At 46.7% G+C, this 16,639-nt stretch overlaps 1 pseudogene; it reads left to right on the top strand.

Annotated features, from left to right (window-relative positions):
* Positions 1 to 426: 426 nt before the first annotated feature.
* On the top strand, positions 427 to 12,797 carry LOC135989817 (uncharacterized; annotated as a pseudogene).
* Positions 12,798 to 16,639: the final 3,842 nt, after the last annotated feature.

The raw sequence follows: 16,639 nt of genomic DNA, 5'->3' as shown, positions 1-16,639 counted from the left end.
CTTACCACAGTGTTGGCAGTGTGGCATGTGTATATGGCATATGCTCTCAGAGAGCTCTGAAGGATCTGCTTTTACACTGTTTCTGAACATATGATTTTTGTTTAACTTGCACAGTGTTGAATCAGGCATCTGAGGGGAACTGGGAAAGGGATCCTCTTGGTTTTGCAGGGAAATACAATGATGTCTCCAGCCTGTGGGACCCTGGCAGGGCTGTTGGTGTTCTAGTAGGGCAGCTGAGCTCCTTCTGGGGTTTCCTCTCATGGGATGCAGAGCTTTTGGAGGGGGTTTGGGAAAAGAGGAGAAGGGTGAGATTTTTTCTGTTATTGGCAGAGTCGCAAATGTACACATGCAAAAGCACCTGTTCTGCTGCAGGCTGTCATTTATAGGATGGGGAATGAGTGACAGCCCAGTTTACATGATGGGGCCATGCGGAGGACAGGTAGATGCCTGTGTAGTGTCAAGCCTGTCCTGCCCCTGTTGTTTCACAATAGAGAAGTTGCTCATATTAGTGTGGCCCATCTTGCTTAGCAAGGCTAGGGCAGTGCTTGTTTCTATACCAAACCTATTGCAAAGGACAATGACTTTAACAAAGGTCCATGAGTGCTAGACTAGGCATGATGGTTACAGAGGCATTCAACTGCACTGTGTGCTCTTATTTAAATATCTGCTATGTAATTCAGATGCAGGTTCTTAACAATAACTTTTCTCAGGTTCATGACAGCCAGTTAATGAGTTTGTTTGAAAATGCGAGTGTCTATTGCCTGCTCAGAGAATGCAGTGATGGTTAGGAGGCTTTTCTAGGACAAGCCAGTCAGTGCATGGGTCTGCTGTTCGTCCATTGCTCACTCATGCCCTTACAAGGGAGCAGGCAGGACTCCTCTGCCTTCAGGACATTATCACAGAAGGATGTCAGGGTCTAGTTGGTAATGCCAAGTTGCTCTTGGCTCACAGATGCTTCAAAGTCTCCCTATCCTGATGAGAGCCCACTCCACACCAGCAGAAATGTGCTGTTCCCCTCACTGATGCAATGGTACCCTGGGCTCAATTAGTATTTCCCATCCCCAAGACAGACATCCAGTACTTCAACCTCCCTGATGTTGTGTGAGCTGAGAACGCACCCAAGGATCACAGATGTCTGAGGCTTTTGGCAGCCACCTGTACCAGTGGCTTTGTACCTGCTGGGTATGCACAGAGTCATGATGGACACTTGTATCCTCTGCCTGGAGGTTTTGGGGGTCTGCTAAGTGTGCTAGTGGAAAGAGGGTCAGATTCATAAGCACAGGTGTAAGGACTGGTCAACACAATAGCAGGTGGTGTTATAAGGTCTGGTCCTAGGGAGAAGCTTTGCTAGTCTAAAGACAGTATCTTGTTGCAGGTTAGTAGTGAGTTAATTTTCTTGGGCAGTTTTAAAGGCTTCTCTTAGTCTCATTTTTTTCAGGAAGCAAATTGTTGGGAAGTGTTTACTTAGACTGAGAATTATGTCTCACCCACAGAAGGCTATTTCTGCCAGTCACCTCCTGTTATTTGCTATTGCTTCGTCTCCAGCAATGACTGCTGGTGGTATATTTTGCAGTGCCCTAGCACTTGCATGGACTTCTGCACCAAAGGTACAGATGATGGGAAATCATAGAAGGAAATACCTTGTATGAACATCAGTTTGTTCTGAGGTGAAGAAAACATGAATATTCAGGACTTCTGTACAGAAAGCCTGACTAAACTGCTCTCTCCTTTAAACCTTGTTTTGGGATGCATAAACCAGCAGCAACTTCTTGGAACAGCTCTTCTCTGAAGCAGGGCACTGTTTCTTGGCTGTTCTTGCTTGCTAGAGGTGGGTAAAATATTTGCCCCCCTGGCAAGATTAGCATTTTAATCTCACCTTAAACAATCAAAAAGGAAAGACAGCAAGCATTATTCCCTACCAGAGCTTAATTGAGAACATGTGTAAATCTGTGAATGGGGAGGTCTGCTCATATCTGAGCTCCCCATCTTTTCTCCTTTCCAGTCGGATTTGGTCCTCTCCTGATACAGGTGATAGAGCTCTTAAGGAATTCTTATCCTGAGGACACTAGGTGAATCCCTTCCTCCAGTCCTTATTTTGATTACTCAGGCTAAGCGAGGATGAAAGGCTATGCTGAGCTATAGTCCAACAAACCACCATCTTGGGAAAATGCAACACAGACAGAAACCTAAACTAAGCTCTTGCTTCTTCCTAGGACTGTCAGGTTCTTTCCAGGGGCAAATTACAAACTCTTCAGATCCCTTTCTCCAAATTTCCAGAGACCATCTCTAGTCTCCCATTACAGAGACCCATAAGGCTCTCACACTTGCCCAACAGATCAATAAGTGGTCACTCCAGTCCTGCTTCTCCCCGTCTCTCCTTTTCCCAGTGTCTCATTTGCCTGCCTTAGACCTCTCAGAGTTGCTCTACAAGCTACAGGTCCCCAAATTTCTTGCTGCCTGAACAGGTCTGCAAATGAGTGGCTATTTACTGCAGCCACAGCTGAAAGGAAGACACCAAAATCTCCTTATCTGATGAAGCTGCCTGCTAAGCCAATCCTTTCATGGCTACTGGCCAGCACGTATCTCATCAGCACAGTAAGCAAGGCAAGCTAGTGACCTCTCAGATGCCACTGTCATCACAGCAACCCAGCCAGTCAGGTGCTGATCCCATAAGCCCACAAAGAGTTTCCTTTGGATCAAACCCAACAAACCAGATCCAGTGAGCCAGGCAGACTTGGCCCTTGGTAGTAAAATGTCATGGTTGCAGGGAAGAGCAGAATAAGGCTCAGGGAAAAGGAACAAAGTTGGGAACAGATCTGGAGCAACTTCTGTAGGAGGAATGACTGGATGAGCTAGGACTACCCAGCCTGGGAAAGGGTAGCTGAGGAGCAGAAGAGAGGTCTGACATCAGGATTGGCTGAAGAGGGTGAACAGAGAATGACTCTCTGCTATTCTCTTTCAAGTTCAGGATCTAGGCAACGACAAACCATCATGCTAGAAGTCAGATAACTAAAGGGGATAGTTCTTGTGTTGAGTGGGAGAACTTCTTGGTAGAAGATACTGTGTAAGCTAGCATCTGACACAGCTTAAAAAAATCAATTGGATTAACAAAAGGAAATTAAAAAATCCCCTGAGGCTTATCAGAAGTAAGTAAGGCCCTTAGCTTCATACTGCAGGAGGCTGAAGGAACATTATGGGGGAAACTATCATTGAGTGCTTACCCCAGTCTTATACTGTCCCCAAGCATCTGCTGTCAGATGGCAATAAGCAGAAGGGCAAGGAGGCAGCCAGCAATTGTGAAGCAGTGATATATGGAGGGCAACGAAGCAGGCTGAAAAAAATATTTGTGGGAAAATCACTGATACATCAAATTTCTAGTGGCCTTTCATCTGGGAAGACCATAAGCTGCTTTGTGAATTGCTCTGGACAAAAGCAAGGCAATCCAGCAGACGTGTGTCTGTGTGGCAATGAACAGATTTGTGACAATGTGGTACTGATCCTGTGAGCACAGGCAAATAACATTACTGACAAATCCCTATAAGAGCAACAAGAATGGCTGTAAGCTGCAGTTTGTGTATGTATACAGACCTTTTCCTTCTTGTCTTGTGCATCATGGAGAGGCAATACGAGCAATGCTGAGCCCTTCTCTCTCTCTCAGATGAAAAAAACATGATGCAGAAGAACTCTTTCGTACTCAACTTGCACAGCTTACAGATGCCCTTTTCCAGTACCCAGAAGTAAGGAATCTTGGCATTAGCGATCTTCTTACTCCTGGTGGCCCTGACCATATTAACTTTCCAAATGCGTCAGCAACAAAAATACAACAGGACTGGAAAAAGTAGGTATTAGGCAACAATGCTCAGCAGCCACTGGCAGCCTCTGTTTCTCCTGTCCTTTCATCTCAACAAGCATCTTCCACCCTGGACCAAAAACAGACGAGCAATGTCCTCAGCTTTTATAATTCCAGCTGCCACCATTTCTGTTACAGCCATTCTGTGGCAAGCTGCATGTCCAAATCCCCATTACTTGATTCAAGACAGTTAAGGGAGCAGGCTCCTTTTGTTAAAATGAAGTTGTCTCTGTGTGCAAGTAGACAAGAGGTGGGAAACTGGGGCAGGTCACCTCTCCTCGTTGTTACCTCCAAGGGGAAGAAACAATGCACACATTACAGGATCCCACAAGCACATACTGCCCATATAGTCATTGCAGCCTCGCTACAAGCCAGTTGCTTCTTCACTAGGCCAGACACATAAGCATGGCTGCTTCTGTCCTCTCCAGCCCAGCTGTTATCTCATGTCCCAGGTCATGCCTCGTGTGGCAGGAACAGAATACCAAGCAGAATTGCAACCCTGGACTTCAGCAGGGCAAACTTTGGCCTTTTCAAACAATTGCTAGGGGAAATCCCACGGGCAAGGCTGCTTGAAGGTAAAAGGGCCCAAGATAGTTGGTTAGCATTCAGGGACTGCTTCTTCCAAGCTCAAGATCAGAGCATCCCGACACGTAGTAAGTCAAGGAAGTGAGCCAGGAGACCTGCGTGGTTATACAAGGAACTGCTGGACAAACTCAAGTGGAAGAGGAGAGTTTACAGATCATGGAAGGAGAAGCTGTCCACTTGGGAAGAATATAAGGCTGCTGTCAGAGGATGTAGGGAGGCAACTAGGAAAGCTAAGGCCTCCTTAGAGTTAAACCTGGCAAGAGGGGTCAAGGACAACAGAAAGAGCTTCTTCAAATCCATGGCAGATAAAACTAACACCAGAGGCAACGTAGGCCCACTGATGAATGAGGTGGGTGCTCTGGTGACAGAAGATACAGAGAAGCAGAGTTATTGAATGCCACCTTTGTCTCTGTCTAGTCTGCCGGAGGCTGTCCTGAGGAGCCCTGTACCCCTGAGGCCCCAGAGGAAGGCAGGGCAATGGAGGAGTTTGCCTTGGTTGATAAGGACTTGGTTAGGGAGCAATTAAGCAATCTGGACATCCATAAATCCCTGGGTCCAGACGGGATGCACCCACGGGTGCTGAGGGAGCTGGCTGAAGTCATTGCTGGACCACTCTCCATCATCTTTGCTAAGTCATGGGAAACGAGAGAAGTGCCTGAGGACTGGAGGAAAGCAAATGTCACTCCGGTCTTCAAAAAGGGCAAGAAGGAGGCCCTGGGTAACTATAGACCGGTCAGCCTCACCTCCATCCCTGGGAAAGTGATGGAACACTTTATCCTTGGTGCCATCTCAAGGCATATCAAGGATAAGAGGGTCATTAGGGGCAGTCAACATGGCTTCACCAAGGGGAAGTCATACTTAACCAACCTCATAGCCTTTTATGAGGACAAAAACAGGTGGCTAGATGATGGCAGAGCAGTGGATATGGTCTACCTTGACTTCAGTAAAGCATTTGACACAGTCTCCCACAGCAACCTTGCTGCTAAACTGAGGAAGTGTGGTCTGGACAATCGGGTAGTGAGGTGGACTGTGAACTGGCTGAAGGAAAGAAGCCAGACAGTTGTGTTCAATGGGACAGAGTCTAGTTGGAGGCCTGTATCTAGTAGAATGCCTCAAGGGTCAGTCCTGGGACCAGTATTATTCAATATATTCATCAATGACTTGGATGAGGGAATAGAGTGCACTGTCAGTAAGTTTGCTGATGACACCAAACTGGGAGGAGTGGCTGACGTGCCAGAAGGCTGTGCTGCCATCCAGCGAGACCTGGACTGGCTGGAGAGTTGGCGGGGAAAAATTTAATGAAATATAACAAGGGCAAGTGTAGAGTCTTGCATCTGGGCAGGAACAACCCCGGGTTCCAGTATAAGTTGGGGAATGACCTATTAGAGAGCAGTGTAGGGGAAAGGGACCTGGGGGTCCTGGTGGACAGCAGGATGACCGTGAGCCAGCACTGTGCCCTTGTGGCCAGGAAGGCCAATGGCATCCTGGGGTGTATTAGAAGGGGGGTGGTTAGTAGGTCGAGAGAGGTTCTCCTCCCCCTCTACTCTGCCCTGGTGAGACCACATCTGGAATATTGTGTCTAGTTCTGGGCCCCTCAGTTCAGGAAGGAAAGGGTACTGCTTGAGAGAGTCCAGCACAGGTCAACAAAGATGATTAAGGGAGTGGAGCATCTCCCTTACGAGAAAAGGTTGAGGGAGCTGGGTCTCTTTAGCTTGGAGAAGAGGAGACTGAGGGGTGACCTCATTAATGTTTATAAATATGTAAAGGGTGAGTGTCATGAGGATGGAGCCAGGCTCTTCTCTGTGACAGACAATGGTAAGACAAGGGGCAATGGGTATAAACTGGAACACAGGAGGTTCCATTTAAATTTGAGAAGAAGCTTCTTCACAGTGAGGGTGACAGAGCACTGGAACAGGCTGCCAGGGAGGTTATAGATGGTCAGCAATTGCATTGGGCATCACTTGTTTTGTATATTCTATAATTATATTCTTTTTCTTTGCTGTCCACAAGTCTTTTTTCTCTTTCTGACTCTCTCCCCCATCCCACTTAGGGGTGCGGGGAGGAGATGTGAGCAAGCAGCTGTGTAGTCCTAGCTACCAGTGGGGTTAGACCATGACAAAGTGAGATCTCCATGGAAGGATGGAGGCATATTTATGACAAAGCTTATGTTGCAGCACTTTCTCCCTTCTCACCCACAGAGACAAGAGTTCACTGTTGTCATAGTTTAGCCCCAGACCCCCAAGCTGGTAGATAAAACTACATGCCACCAGTTGGATGGGGAGGAGGATCAGGAAACAAAAGGCAAAATTTGTGGGCTGGGATAAGAAAAGTTTAATGGAAAAGTGAAAAAAAAGGCAAACAAAACAAACAAATAAACAATAACAACAACAATGAAAGAATATACAAAGCGATAGATACACCGCGCAATCTCTCACCACGTGTCAATCCTGACACTGTAGCTCACCTCCTCTGAAGTAGCAATTGTGGATTCCCAATCACAGCCTGCATCAACTCCCCCCCGCAACCTGGACAGCAGCTCGTGCTTGAAACACAACAGCAGCAAACTGCGTGGTCCAGAGAGAACTGAGAGCATTCTAGACCGCTCCACTCTGAGCAGTGAGAAAGAGAGAGGCCTCTCCCCAAGACAGCCCCTCTTTTATAACTGAGCATGACCTTCTGTGGTATGGAATACCCCTTTTGATAGTTTTGGGTCAGCTGTCCTGGCTGTGTCATCCCCCCAGCTACCTGTGGACATTAACCCTATCTCAGCTGACCCAGCACAACTGTGCGTTACACAGGTGGCTATTTGGTTTGTTTAAAGAGACTGATGGCCCAAAATGAAGATGCGATGTGTTCCAATAAGGAATTAATAGCAATTTTAAAATGTTGGAGGTTTATTTTAAGTGGTTGCTAGTAACAGTAGTGTATTTTATAACAGAGAACAAGTGGCATCTCAAGTCCAGCATTCTGAACAATTAACCGTTTGTAAGAAACAAATATTCGTTCCTTTTACATGTGAAGTTGATGTAAAATGTGAGCAACATGAATTCAATTCCAGACCTAGTGGTCATAGCACCCTAACATGGCAAAGTCTACAGGGCTTCCTGTGGCCCTCCAGAAAAAAATACCGTGGTGCGATAAGAATTAGTACTTTAATGACAGAAAATCAGCACAGATGCACATGAATGTAGTCTGTACCATACTATGTCATGCGGTCATGTTTGATTGGACACTTTTACATCCAGATTATCCAGACACAGGAGAATGGGGGCTCTTCTATTCCGCCCTAGGAGAAAGAGAAATTGCCACATTGAACGAATAAAGAGTGGATGCTGGCAATTGTTAAACACTGAAAAGCAGGCTATGACCAGCATGCTGTGGTGGCACTGCAGTCTCTGTTGCTGAAGCACCAAGTGCACACTTATGAGCTGCAGGAAGGTTGACATGTGGCCTTGGTGGCTACAGAGGTTGTTGCACTTGCTCACCACATGCCCATATGCCTTTCATAGGACATTGTGGGAGATGTGCTTGTGTTGCTAAAGTGCCATCTAGTCTCTCAGAGTATAGAGGCCAGGCTGCTCTAGGTAAAAACTACAGCCCCTCGAAGCACAGTGGATAAGAGCATGGGTTTTATATTTGCTGTTGTTGCTGCTCCAGAAGGATGGCGAGGTGTTGGAGAGCAAGGTCCCTTGCATGCCCATCACACCCAGAAAGCGCTGCCGAATCAGACCACAGGTCTGTCTAGCATAGTGACTGTCTCTGATAGAGGACAAAGTAGTATGGAAGGAAGACAGGCGTGATACTCCCCCTCTGTTCTCAACCTGCCTCTTCCAATTAGTGGCTTAGAGTTTTATTGAGCTGGGATTGGCTTCTGTGCATTTAGAAATCCTCAATGGATTTCTCCTCTCTCCACTCCTTCTGTCTCCCCTTGAGCCCATGCTAACAGGATGAACAGCTACATGCTATTCAGAAGGGATAGGCAGGGTAGGAGGCACTGTATGTAGCAGAGGGGCTGGATTGCATGGAGCTGGCAGCTGGCAATGGCAAAGTTGAGAGCCTCTGGGTAAGGATTAAGGGTCAGACAAATAAAACTGATATCTACTGTGTCTACTGTAAGCCACCCAGCCAGGATGAGGACACTGATGAGTTATTCTTTAAGGAACTAAGCAAATCCTCCAAGTCATCTGCCCCTGTCCTTATGGCGGACTTCAACTTGCCAGATGTCAACTGGGAATATCACACGGCTGGCACCAACAGGTCCAGAAGATTCCTAAAACATCTGGATGATATCTTCTTGGTGCAGGTACTAAGGGAAGGTGCCCACTCAGATTTGATTCTCACTGAGAGGGTCTTGTGGGAGAAGTAGTGACTGGTAGCTCCCTTGGCCACAGCGACCACAAAGCAAGAATCACAGAATCACAGAATCACAGAATGTTAGGGATTGGAAGGGACCTCAAAAGATCATCTAGTCCAATCCCCCTGCAGGAGCAGTGAGGTTCAAATTTTTTGCTAATGGGAGGAAAACTGCCAGCAAGACCTTAGCACTAGATATGAGGAGAGCAGACTTCAGTCTGCTCAGAGAACTAGTTAGTAAGTTTCCCTGGGAAGAAGCTTTTGAAGGTCTTGGAGTCCATCAGTGTTGGTCATTTTTCAAGTACCACCTACTAAAAGCACAGGAACAGGCAATTCCAAAATGCAAAACATGTAGCAAGTGAGGCAAAAGGCCAGCTTGGCTGAGCAGGGATCTTCTTCTTGAAATACAGCAAAAAAAAGAAATTACATGGTCAGTGGAAGAAAGGTCAGGCAACATGGGAGGACTACTGAGATGCCGCTCGTCACTGTAGGGAAGAAATTTGTGTTGCCAAAGCTCAATTAGAATTGAAGCTGGCCAGTACTGTGAAGGACAATAAAAAAGACTTTTTAAAATGTATGAATGGCAAAAGGCAAACTAGAAATAACATTGGCCCATTACTTGATTAGCATGGTCACTTTATTAACAGGGACATAGACAAAGCTGAGACGTTTAATGCTTTCTTTGCCTTGGTCTTCAACACCGATGATGGACTTGGCAGCCCCCATAACCCTGACTTAGAAAACCATGGCTGTGAGAACGATATACTCCAAATCAATCCAGAACTTGTATGGTAATTACTACTCCAGCTAGATCCCTACAAGCTGATAGGACCTGATTAGATTCATCCAAGCGTGCTTAAAGAGCTGGCTGATGTCATAGCGAGACCACTCTCCATGATGTTTCAACGCTCCTGGGAATCTTGGAGAGGTCCCAGATGACTGGAAGCTGGTAAACGTCCCAATCTGCAAGAAGGGCAATGGGGATGACCCTGGCAACTACAGGCCTGTCACCTTCACTTCTGTTCCTGGCAAAATCACGGAGAAGATCGTTCTGGGAGTTATGGAAAAACATCCGAACAACAATGCAGTCATTGGTCCCAGCCAGCACAGGTTCATGAGGTGAAAGTGCTGCTTAACAAAATTAATTCTGTTCTACGACACGGTTACCCACCTAGTTGACCAAGGGAAGCCTGTCAATTTTATCTTTTCAGATTTCAGTAAAGCCTTTGATACTGTCTCTCACAGTATCCTCCTGGACAAGATGTCCAGCACACAGATGGATAAACACACAATGCAGCGGATGAGCAATTGGCTGACAGGCCGGGCTCAAAGGGTTCTAGTAAATGGGGTTATGTTGGGCTGGCGACCAGTCACTAGTGGGGTTTCATTGGGATCCATCTTAGGGCAAGCACTCTTCAATGTCTGCATAAATGACTTAGACTCAGGACCTGAGGGAATACTTAGTAAGTTCACTGATGACACAAAATTGGGAGGAGCTGTTGACACTCTCGAGGGCAGAGAGGCCCTGCAGAGGGATCTGGACAAATTGGAGAACTGGGCAATCACCAATCGCATGAAGTTCAACAAGAGCAAGTGCTGGATTTTGCACCTGGGACAAGGCAATCCTGGCTGTACATACAGACTGGGGGACAAGATGCTGGAAAGCAGCTCTGCAGAGAGGGATCTGGGGGTTCTAGTCAACAGCAAGTTGAACATGAGCCAACAGTGTGCCCTGGCAGCCAAGAGGGCAACCGTGTCCTGGGAGCATCCAGCACAGCATTGCCAGCCGGGTGACGGAGGTGATTGTCCCGCTCTGGTCCGCACTGGTGCAGCCTCACCTGGAGCACTCTGTGCAGTTCTGGGCACCACAATATAAAAAATATATTAAGGTACTGGTGAGTGTCCAGAAGTGGGCCAGGAAGTTGGTGAAGAGTTTGGAGAGGAAGCCATATGAGGAGCAGCTAAAATCACTTGGTTTGTTCAGCCTGGAGAAGAGGAGACCTCAGCATGGTCTACAGCTTCCTCACAAGGGGAGGAGGAAGGGTAGGTGCTGAACTCTTCTCTCTGGCGACCAATGACAGAACCCAAGGGAATGGCAGGAAGATGTGCCAGGGGAGGTTTAGGTTGGACATTAGGAAAAGGTTCTTCACCCAGAGGGTGGTGGAGCACTGGAACAGGCTCCCCAGGGAGGTATCACAGCCCCAAGCCTGTCAGTATTCAAGAAGAGACTGGACAACGTCCTCAGACCCATGGTATGAACTGTGGAGTTGTCATATGCAGGGACAGGAGTTGGACTTGATCCTTGTGGGTCCCTTCCAACTCACGACGTTCTATGATTCTATGATTTAGTATCCACAGTGCCCTGTGACAGGGATTTCCACACCAAACTACACATCAGTGAAGAACCACCTTCCCTAGGTAGTGTTGACCTTTCTACCTCCATCTGCTGCTCACAAGAAGGCTGCTGTACTGCCATGAGCTGGTGCACAGCCTCCATCTCATTTCTACAAGGTGGTCACCTGATGTTAGGCTTTTTACATGGGAGCTGCTTCTGTTGGCTCATCACACTAATGAAACACCCAGCTACTTCTCCCAGTCAGTGCCTTCCACTCATCTTCCCTCTGTCACAGGACTTGGAATCCCATTTCTCTGCTCTGCAGAGACCTGAAGACCAAACTTCATCACAGTCCTGTTGCACTCAGTATAGAGTAAATTTGGTTTTTCTCTTGAGGATGCCCGAGGGTGAGGGCAGTGCAGAGACGCTACAGTGTTCCCTGGGGATGTAACCACAGCATAACTATCATGCTTCAGGTCTCCATTGATGAGATGGCCGTCTGAGGCCATGGACACTCAAGAGCAGCTTAAGCTCTCATTGCAGATAAGCTGTAGACAGGTGCCTACCCCAAGAAGGCTGAGGTAGAGCCACCTTTATCTACTGTAACACATTTGATGAACAACACAACAACACTTTAAATTTCAGGTTCTTGTCTTATGTAGGTTTCTCCCCTGCACCACCCAGCTAGCTGGAGGAATGGAAGGAGAGGAAGATCCAGTCATTTTCCTTCTGTAGTGCTCAGAACATAAACAGTGAGAAGGTAAGCAGCCCTTTTACTTGTTTCACTTTATGTCCTGCTCTCCCTCTTAATTGTATGTCGAAGCTTTACTCTTGGGACTGAGAGAAGCACAGCAGACTTTAAGTGCTTGAACTGGTCTTTCCTTGGCTCTCCTTAAGGCTTCCCAGAGCCTTAAATACTCAAAAGATCTTCTTGTCTGTACCTCTAAAGCCATGGTTTTCCATTTTCATAATTAAGTACATGCAAAGCAATTGCAAAGACTTCTCTCTGTTGTTTCTTTTTTTTGAGCTTTGCTGCAGGTATTGGATGTAGCATAAGCACTCACAAGGCAAATAGGATTAAATTCTTTCCTCCATCACCCTGTTTCTACTAACTTGAGAGCTTGTTCTGCAACTGTGGAGACTACTCTGAGGTAATCTTTGCTAAATCATGGTCACCTGTTATGGGATGGTGAGGTCCTACTAGTTCCTACTAGCTATGTACCTATCAAGGTACGATTGCCTTGGCCAAGTGGTCTGATTTCCAGCAGTACTGAAGCCAGCACAAGCTTTGTTACTAGCTCTGAGAAATGTGGGATCAAGCCTGAACAGTTGCAACATTCAGATCTAAACAACACACAGCCCTTTTCTAGCATGACTACCTTATGCAATACTGTGTCTATATTTGAAATGCCCAGCCCTGGGACAGAGATGGATGCCCCGATGTTTCATTTCTCCTTCCTCTTCCTCATCCCAGATGTATACGTGAGGATAGATGCTTCCTGTAGATGCCACAGAAAAACACACCAGAAGTCGAGGCCATGGGCCCACACATCACTCACCATCTTCAGCAAGACTTTCTTTCTGCACATAACTGAGCCTCCAGCTTGGGACTGCACGGTTCTGGTTTCCATTTATGAGTGGACTCAGACCCCAGGTATCTTACTTGCTCCCTAAGACATGAACAGAGGTAACAGTCTTTTGGCTTTCTCCCACTCCTCGCTGCTGCTCCTGGTAGGGAAAGAGTCTTCACCTTTGCTGATTCCATGTCATCTATATGCAGTAGGGTTTCAGAAGCACCTTGAGCCGGAGAAGGTTTGTACCTATGGAAGGAAATAGAGCCTGCCCTGAAGTGCTCACTACAAATAGAGAAGAGGAAAAAGGAATGGGAAGGAGGAGTTAATGATCCTATTTATAAGATAGAAAAGCACTAGAAGGCTAGTTGATTTGTCTAAGCTCAAATTAGAAATGTAGCTGGGAGCTTTAATTTGTATTCAGGTCCTCTCCAGCACCTCAAAAACCTGTCACCATTTTTTTCCTAGTAGCTTCCCAGGCTTACTAGGACTTCCAGGTCTGTTACAGAAAGAGTGAAAACAGAGGCCCTGGGACTATTGGAGTGAAACTGTCTTGGTGTGAGCACCATTCTGCTTGCACAGGACAGGTTGCTAATGGGAAAGTACCACCCATCTCTACTTTGAGACACCAACCAGAGGCTTCATTAGCAGTACAGCCATCCCAAAACTGAACACAGACATCTCTCACCACACTGTGGGCACGAGGGTGATGTCTCATCTTTGACCTCCATGCAGAGGCAAGTTCTCATGCAGCTTGGGAAGAGACATCTCCTTCCAGCAAAGGCTGCTGCTCCCTGCACATGGGAGGATGGCTCCTGCACTGGAAGGGCAAGCACCCAGCAGCACCGACAAGGTGAGCACAGCTGCAGGGCTCTGCCCTGGCTCTATGTCCAAACATAGGGAACACCAAAGTGAGACACATCAGCCATCTGCCCACCTTGTGTCATCCTTCTGCTGCAAGAACGTCTGATGGAGGCTGGAGAAAGGTCAGAGGTGGAGATGGCTCTCCACCCTCCTTCTCCCCACTCCAGCTGTGTCTAACAACTGAAGTGTTTCCTGCACCCTGAAGCAGGGAGTTTAATATACTCGCTGACATTTTAACTTCCATTAATTCTAATGAATCTGGATATTCTTGCTGTCTGTATCCATTTAGTCTTTTTCTGAATCTTGATGTATTTTGGCCTTTGGGAATTCGTGGGGTGTGTTCATTGCACGTTGTAGGGGAAAAAAATTGAAGACAAAAAGGTTTTTCACAGCTTAAAATTATGTTTCACCTGTCTCTCTGTCCTGGTCTGATAAAACAGACCCATTTATCATGTCCTATACTCCTAGCATGTCTTCTGACTGATTTCCCAGGCTTTCAAAGTGGCAAATTCCCTCATATAAGAGCTATTCTCTGCCTTGCCTTCAGGCATGCATGGGTTGGAACTCCAGTTTTCCTTCGTTTTACATTTTTTCTTGGTGACACTGCTTTAAAATTCTGCCACAGTAACATGACATATAAGGTCCCACCTTCTGAGAAATCTGTTAAATGCGTGGATGGGTTTTGTGTAGGGTATGATTAAAAAAGTTATTTAGGTTGCAAAGGCTTATGTTGGTGTAGGAAGCAACTGAAAGGCCAGTAGAAAAGGGGAGGGAGGAGGAAGTGCTGTTTTTGAAATGGGTGTTCATGCTGCCATCCCTACCTCTGCACAGCTCCTCTAGCATTTGCTTGCCCTACAAAATATCTTGGGTTGCAACACAGATCTGACTCCCTGGTCCTGTGAAGACAGGAAGGATGAAGCTTCGAGGAGGGAGGTTGGAGGCAGGCTGTGATGCACTGCAGGGTGGTGGCAATGTTGGAGTTGGAATGAGGTGTCCCAGAGAGGCCAGTATTCAACTATCCAAGGTGCAAAGCCCAAGCAGGGCAGTGGGAGTGGATGACGACTCAGTTGTGCTTGAAGGAGGTAGACAGGATGGTGGAAGGTGGTGGAAGATCTCCAGGTAAAAAGCACTGCAGAACAGACAGAATGGAGTCACTGTTTTTGTTATCTTCTGTCCTCCTTTCCCTGCAGAGGCCAAGCACATTTTGGGTTGCTTTGGGCGTCTCTTTCTTTTCATCCATGATCACCTGCAGCCCTTCCAGGCTTTGGTCTCTGACCTTGTTCAGATACAGCAGCAGTAGCATCCCTTTCCTGACATAGGATGCCTGTCACCCTGCCTGCTACTGCACCTGGGGAAAGTGGTGGCCTTGTTGGGGACATGCCACTCACTCATGCCTTATATCATGGATAATTTTCATCTCCCAAACACCATATATTGAATTTCACTTGAAGTCATTCAAGCCCTTCACTGTGCTGCCTTCGCATGAAAGCCCACAGGCAACTGGTCTGACTCCAGACAAAGACAAGTAATGCTGAGTTGAGGAAGAAAAAGGTGGCTTATAAATAAAAAAATAGATAATAATTTTATATAAATATGTATTATAATATCTATTAAGAAAAAAAAAAGCACAAATATTTAGGTACATAAACATGTACAAGAGCACAGACAGATGGGCAAATAGCTCTGCAAATCCTACCAGAAGAACATCACTGGAGAAAAGTGCTACCAAACTACAGAGCCATAACCTTCATTTTTTCTCATGCAGATTTCCCCATCTCAAGGCAAACATGGGGAGAAAAAGCCAGCCTCTGGGTTACAGGTGAATACACTGCTCAGGGGATAGTGATTACACCCTCAGTATAATGAGTCGATGTACTAATACAGTTAAACTATTAAGATCATTGTACTCCTCAAACTCTCAAAACTTCTCTAATTAGCCTCTAGTAACTTTAGGTTTGGAGCTATGAACATTAGTTGGAGATTCATTTCCATGCAATTGCTTTTTCTGGTTGTTGGCCATGTTGAACTGGTTTGAGTGTGCCTGGGATAGCTCTGAAAGTTAACTGTAGGCTTAAGTCCCTACACAACTTCTCCTGCCTACCTGTAGTAACTATAGGTGATGGTGTTCTTGGGATTGTAAAGAAGAATGCCCTACTGAAGTAGCAGAAAAAGTTTTGGTGACCCACTGGAGAGTCCCAGGAAACACATAGAGGCTGGGAACAACCTGGAGGCGGCACCAATACGGAACAGAAACATGAAGGCTCTTGCATTTGATCTGTGTGGCTTCAGCAAGAGGTCTTAAATACCTGGGATTCCTCCTTGTTTTTTCCAGGGTTTGTGCTTCCTCTTCCAAGCTCCTCTCCCATCTTTGTAGGGCCAGGCTCTCATGCAGATACCAGCAGATTTGCATTGAATCAATGCGCAGCTGCTTTGCAGGAGCCAGGCAGGTTTAGTCAAGCACAGAATCCAGCCCAGAGGTTTGTTCACCCCAGAGAGGTGTGCCAAGTTCAGTCAGGGACCAGCAACAGCCCCCATCATCACTGGCGTTTCTCCCCATGAGCCTCATGCATTGCAACAAAGACAAGCTTCTCCCCTACACAAGGCTGGGATAGAAAGACTGAAGAAGGGGAATTTCTCACCTTGAGCCCAGAGGAGTTTGCACTTGAGGACAGCCAGGTCAGGCACATGGTTGCAGGCACAGAGCTGCAGCTTGCTCACATTGCACAGTGGAGTGAGAGGCGGCAGATGAGGAATCAGGATGTAGTCCTTCCCACCATGCATAGCTCCGGTAGTGCCTGAGGGACAACAGTGTAAAGTGCTTGCTTTTGAGTTATAAAAAGGCCTGGAGGCACCTTCTTTAATTAAAGTTTGGTTGCACTAGCAAAACACCGTGTAAATGTACTTGAAGCAATACATTCCGTTCAAACACACGCAGACACCAGAGTACTTGGGTCCCATTTGGTCTACACTCAGAGCCAGACATGTTAGACCTCTCCAGACTAGGGCAGATCTCAGATTCAGCTCTGGAGACAAATTTTGGGGCCCAACCAATTCAGCATTTAGTTTAAGGTTCCCTAATCC

The sequence above is a fragment of the Caloenas nicobarica genome, chromosome 5 (assembly GCF_036013445.1).
Source record: "Caloenas nicobarica isolate bCalNic1 chromosome 5, bCalNic1.hap1, whole genome shotgun sequence".
Taxonomy (NCBI): domain Eukaryota; kingdom Metazoa; phylum Chordata; class Aves; order Columbiformes; family Columbidae; genus Caloenas; species Caloenas nicobarica.
This window is presented reverse-complemented; position numbering and strand designations above follow the sequence as displayed.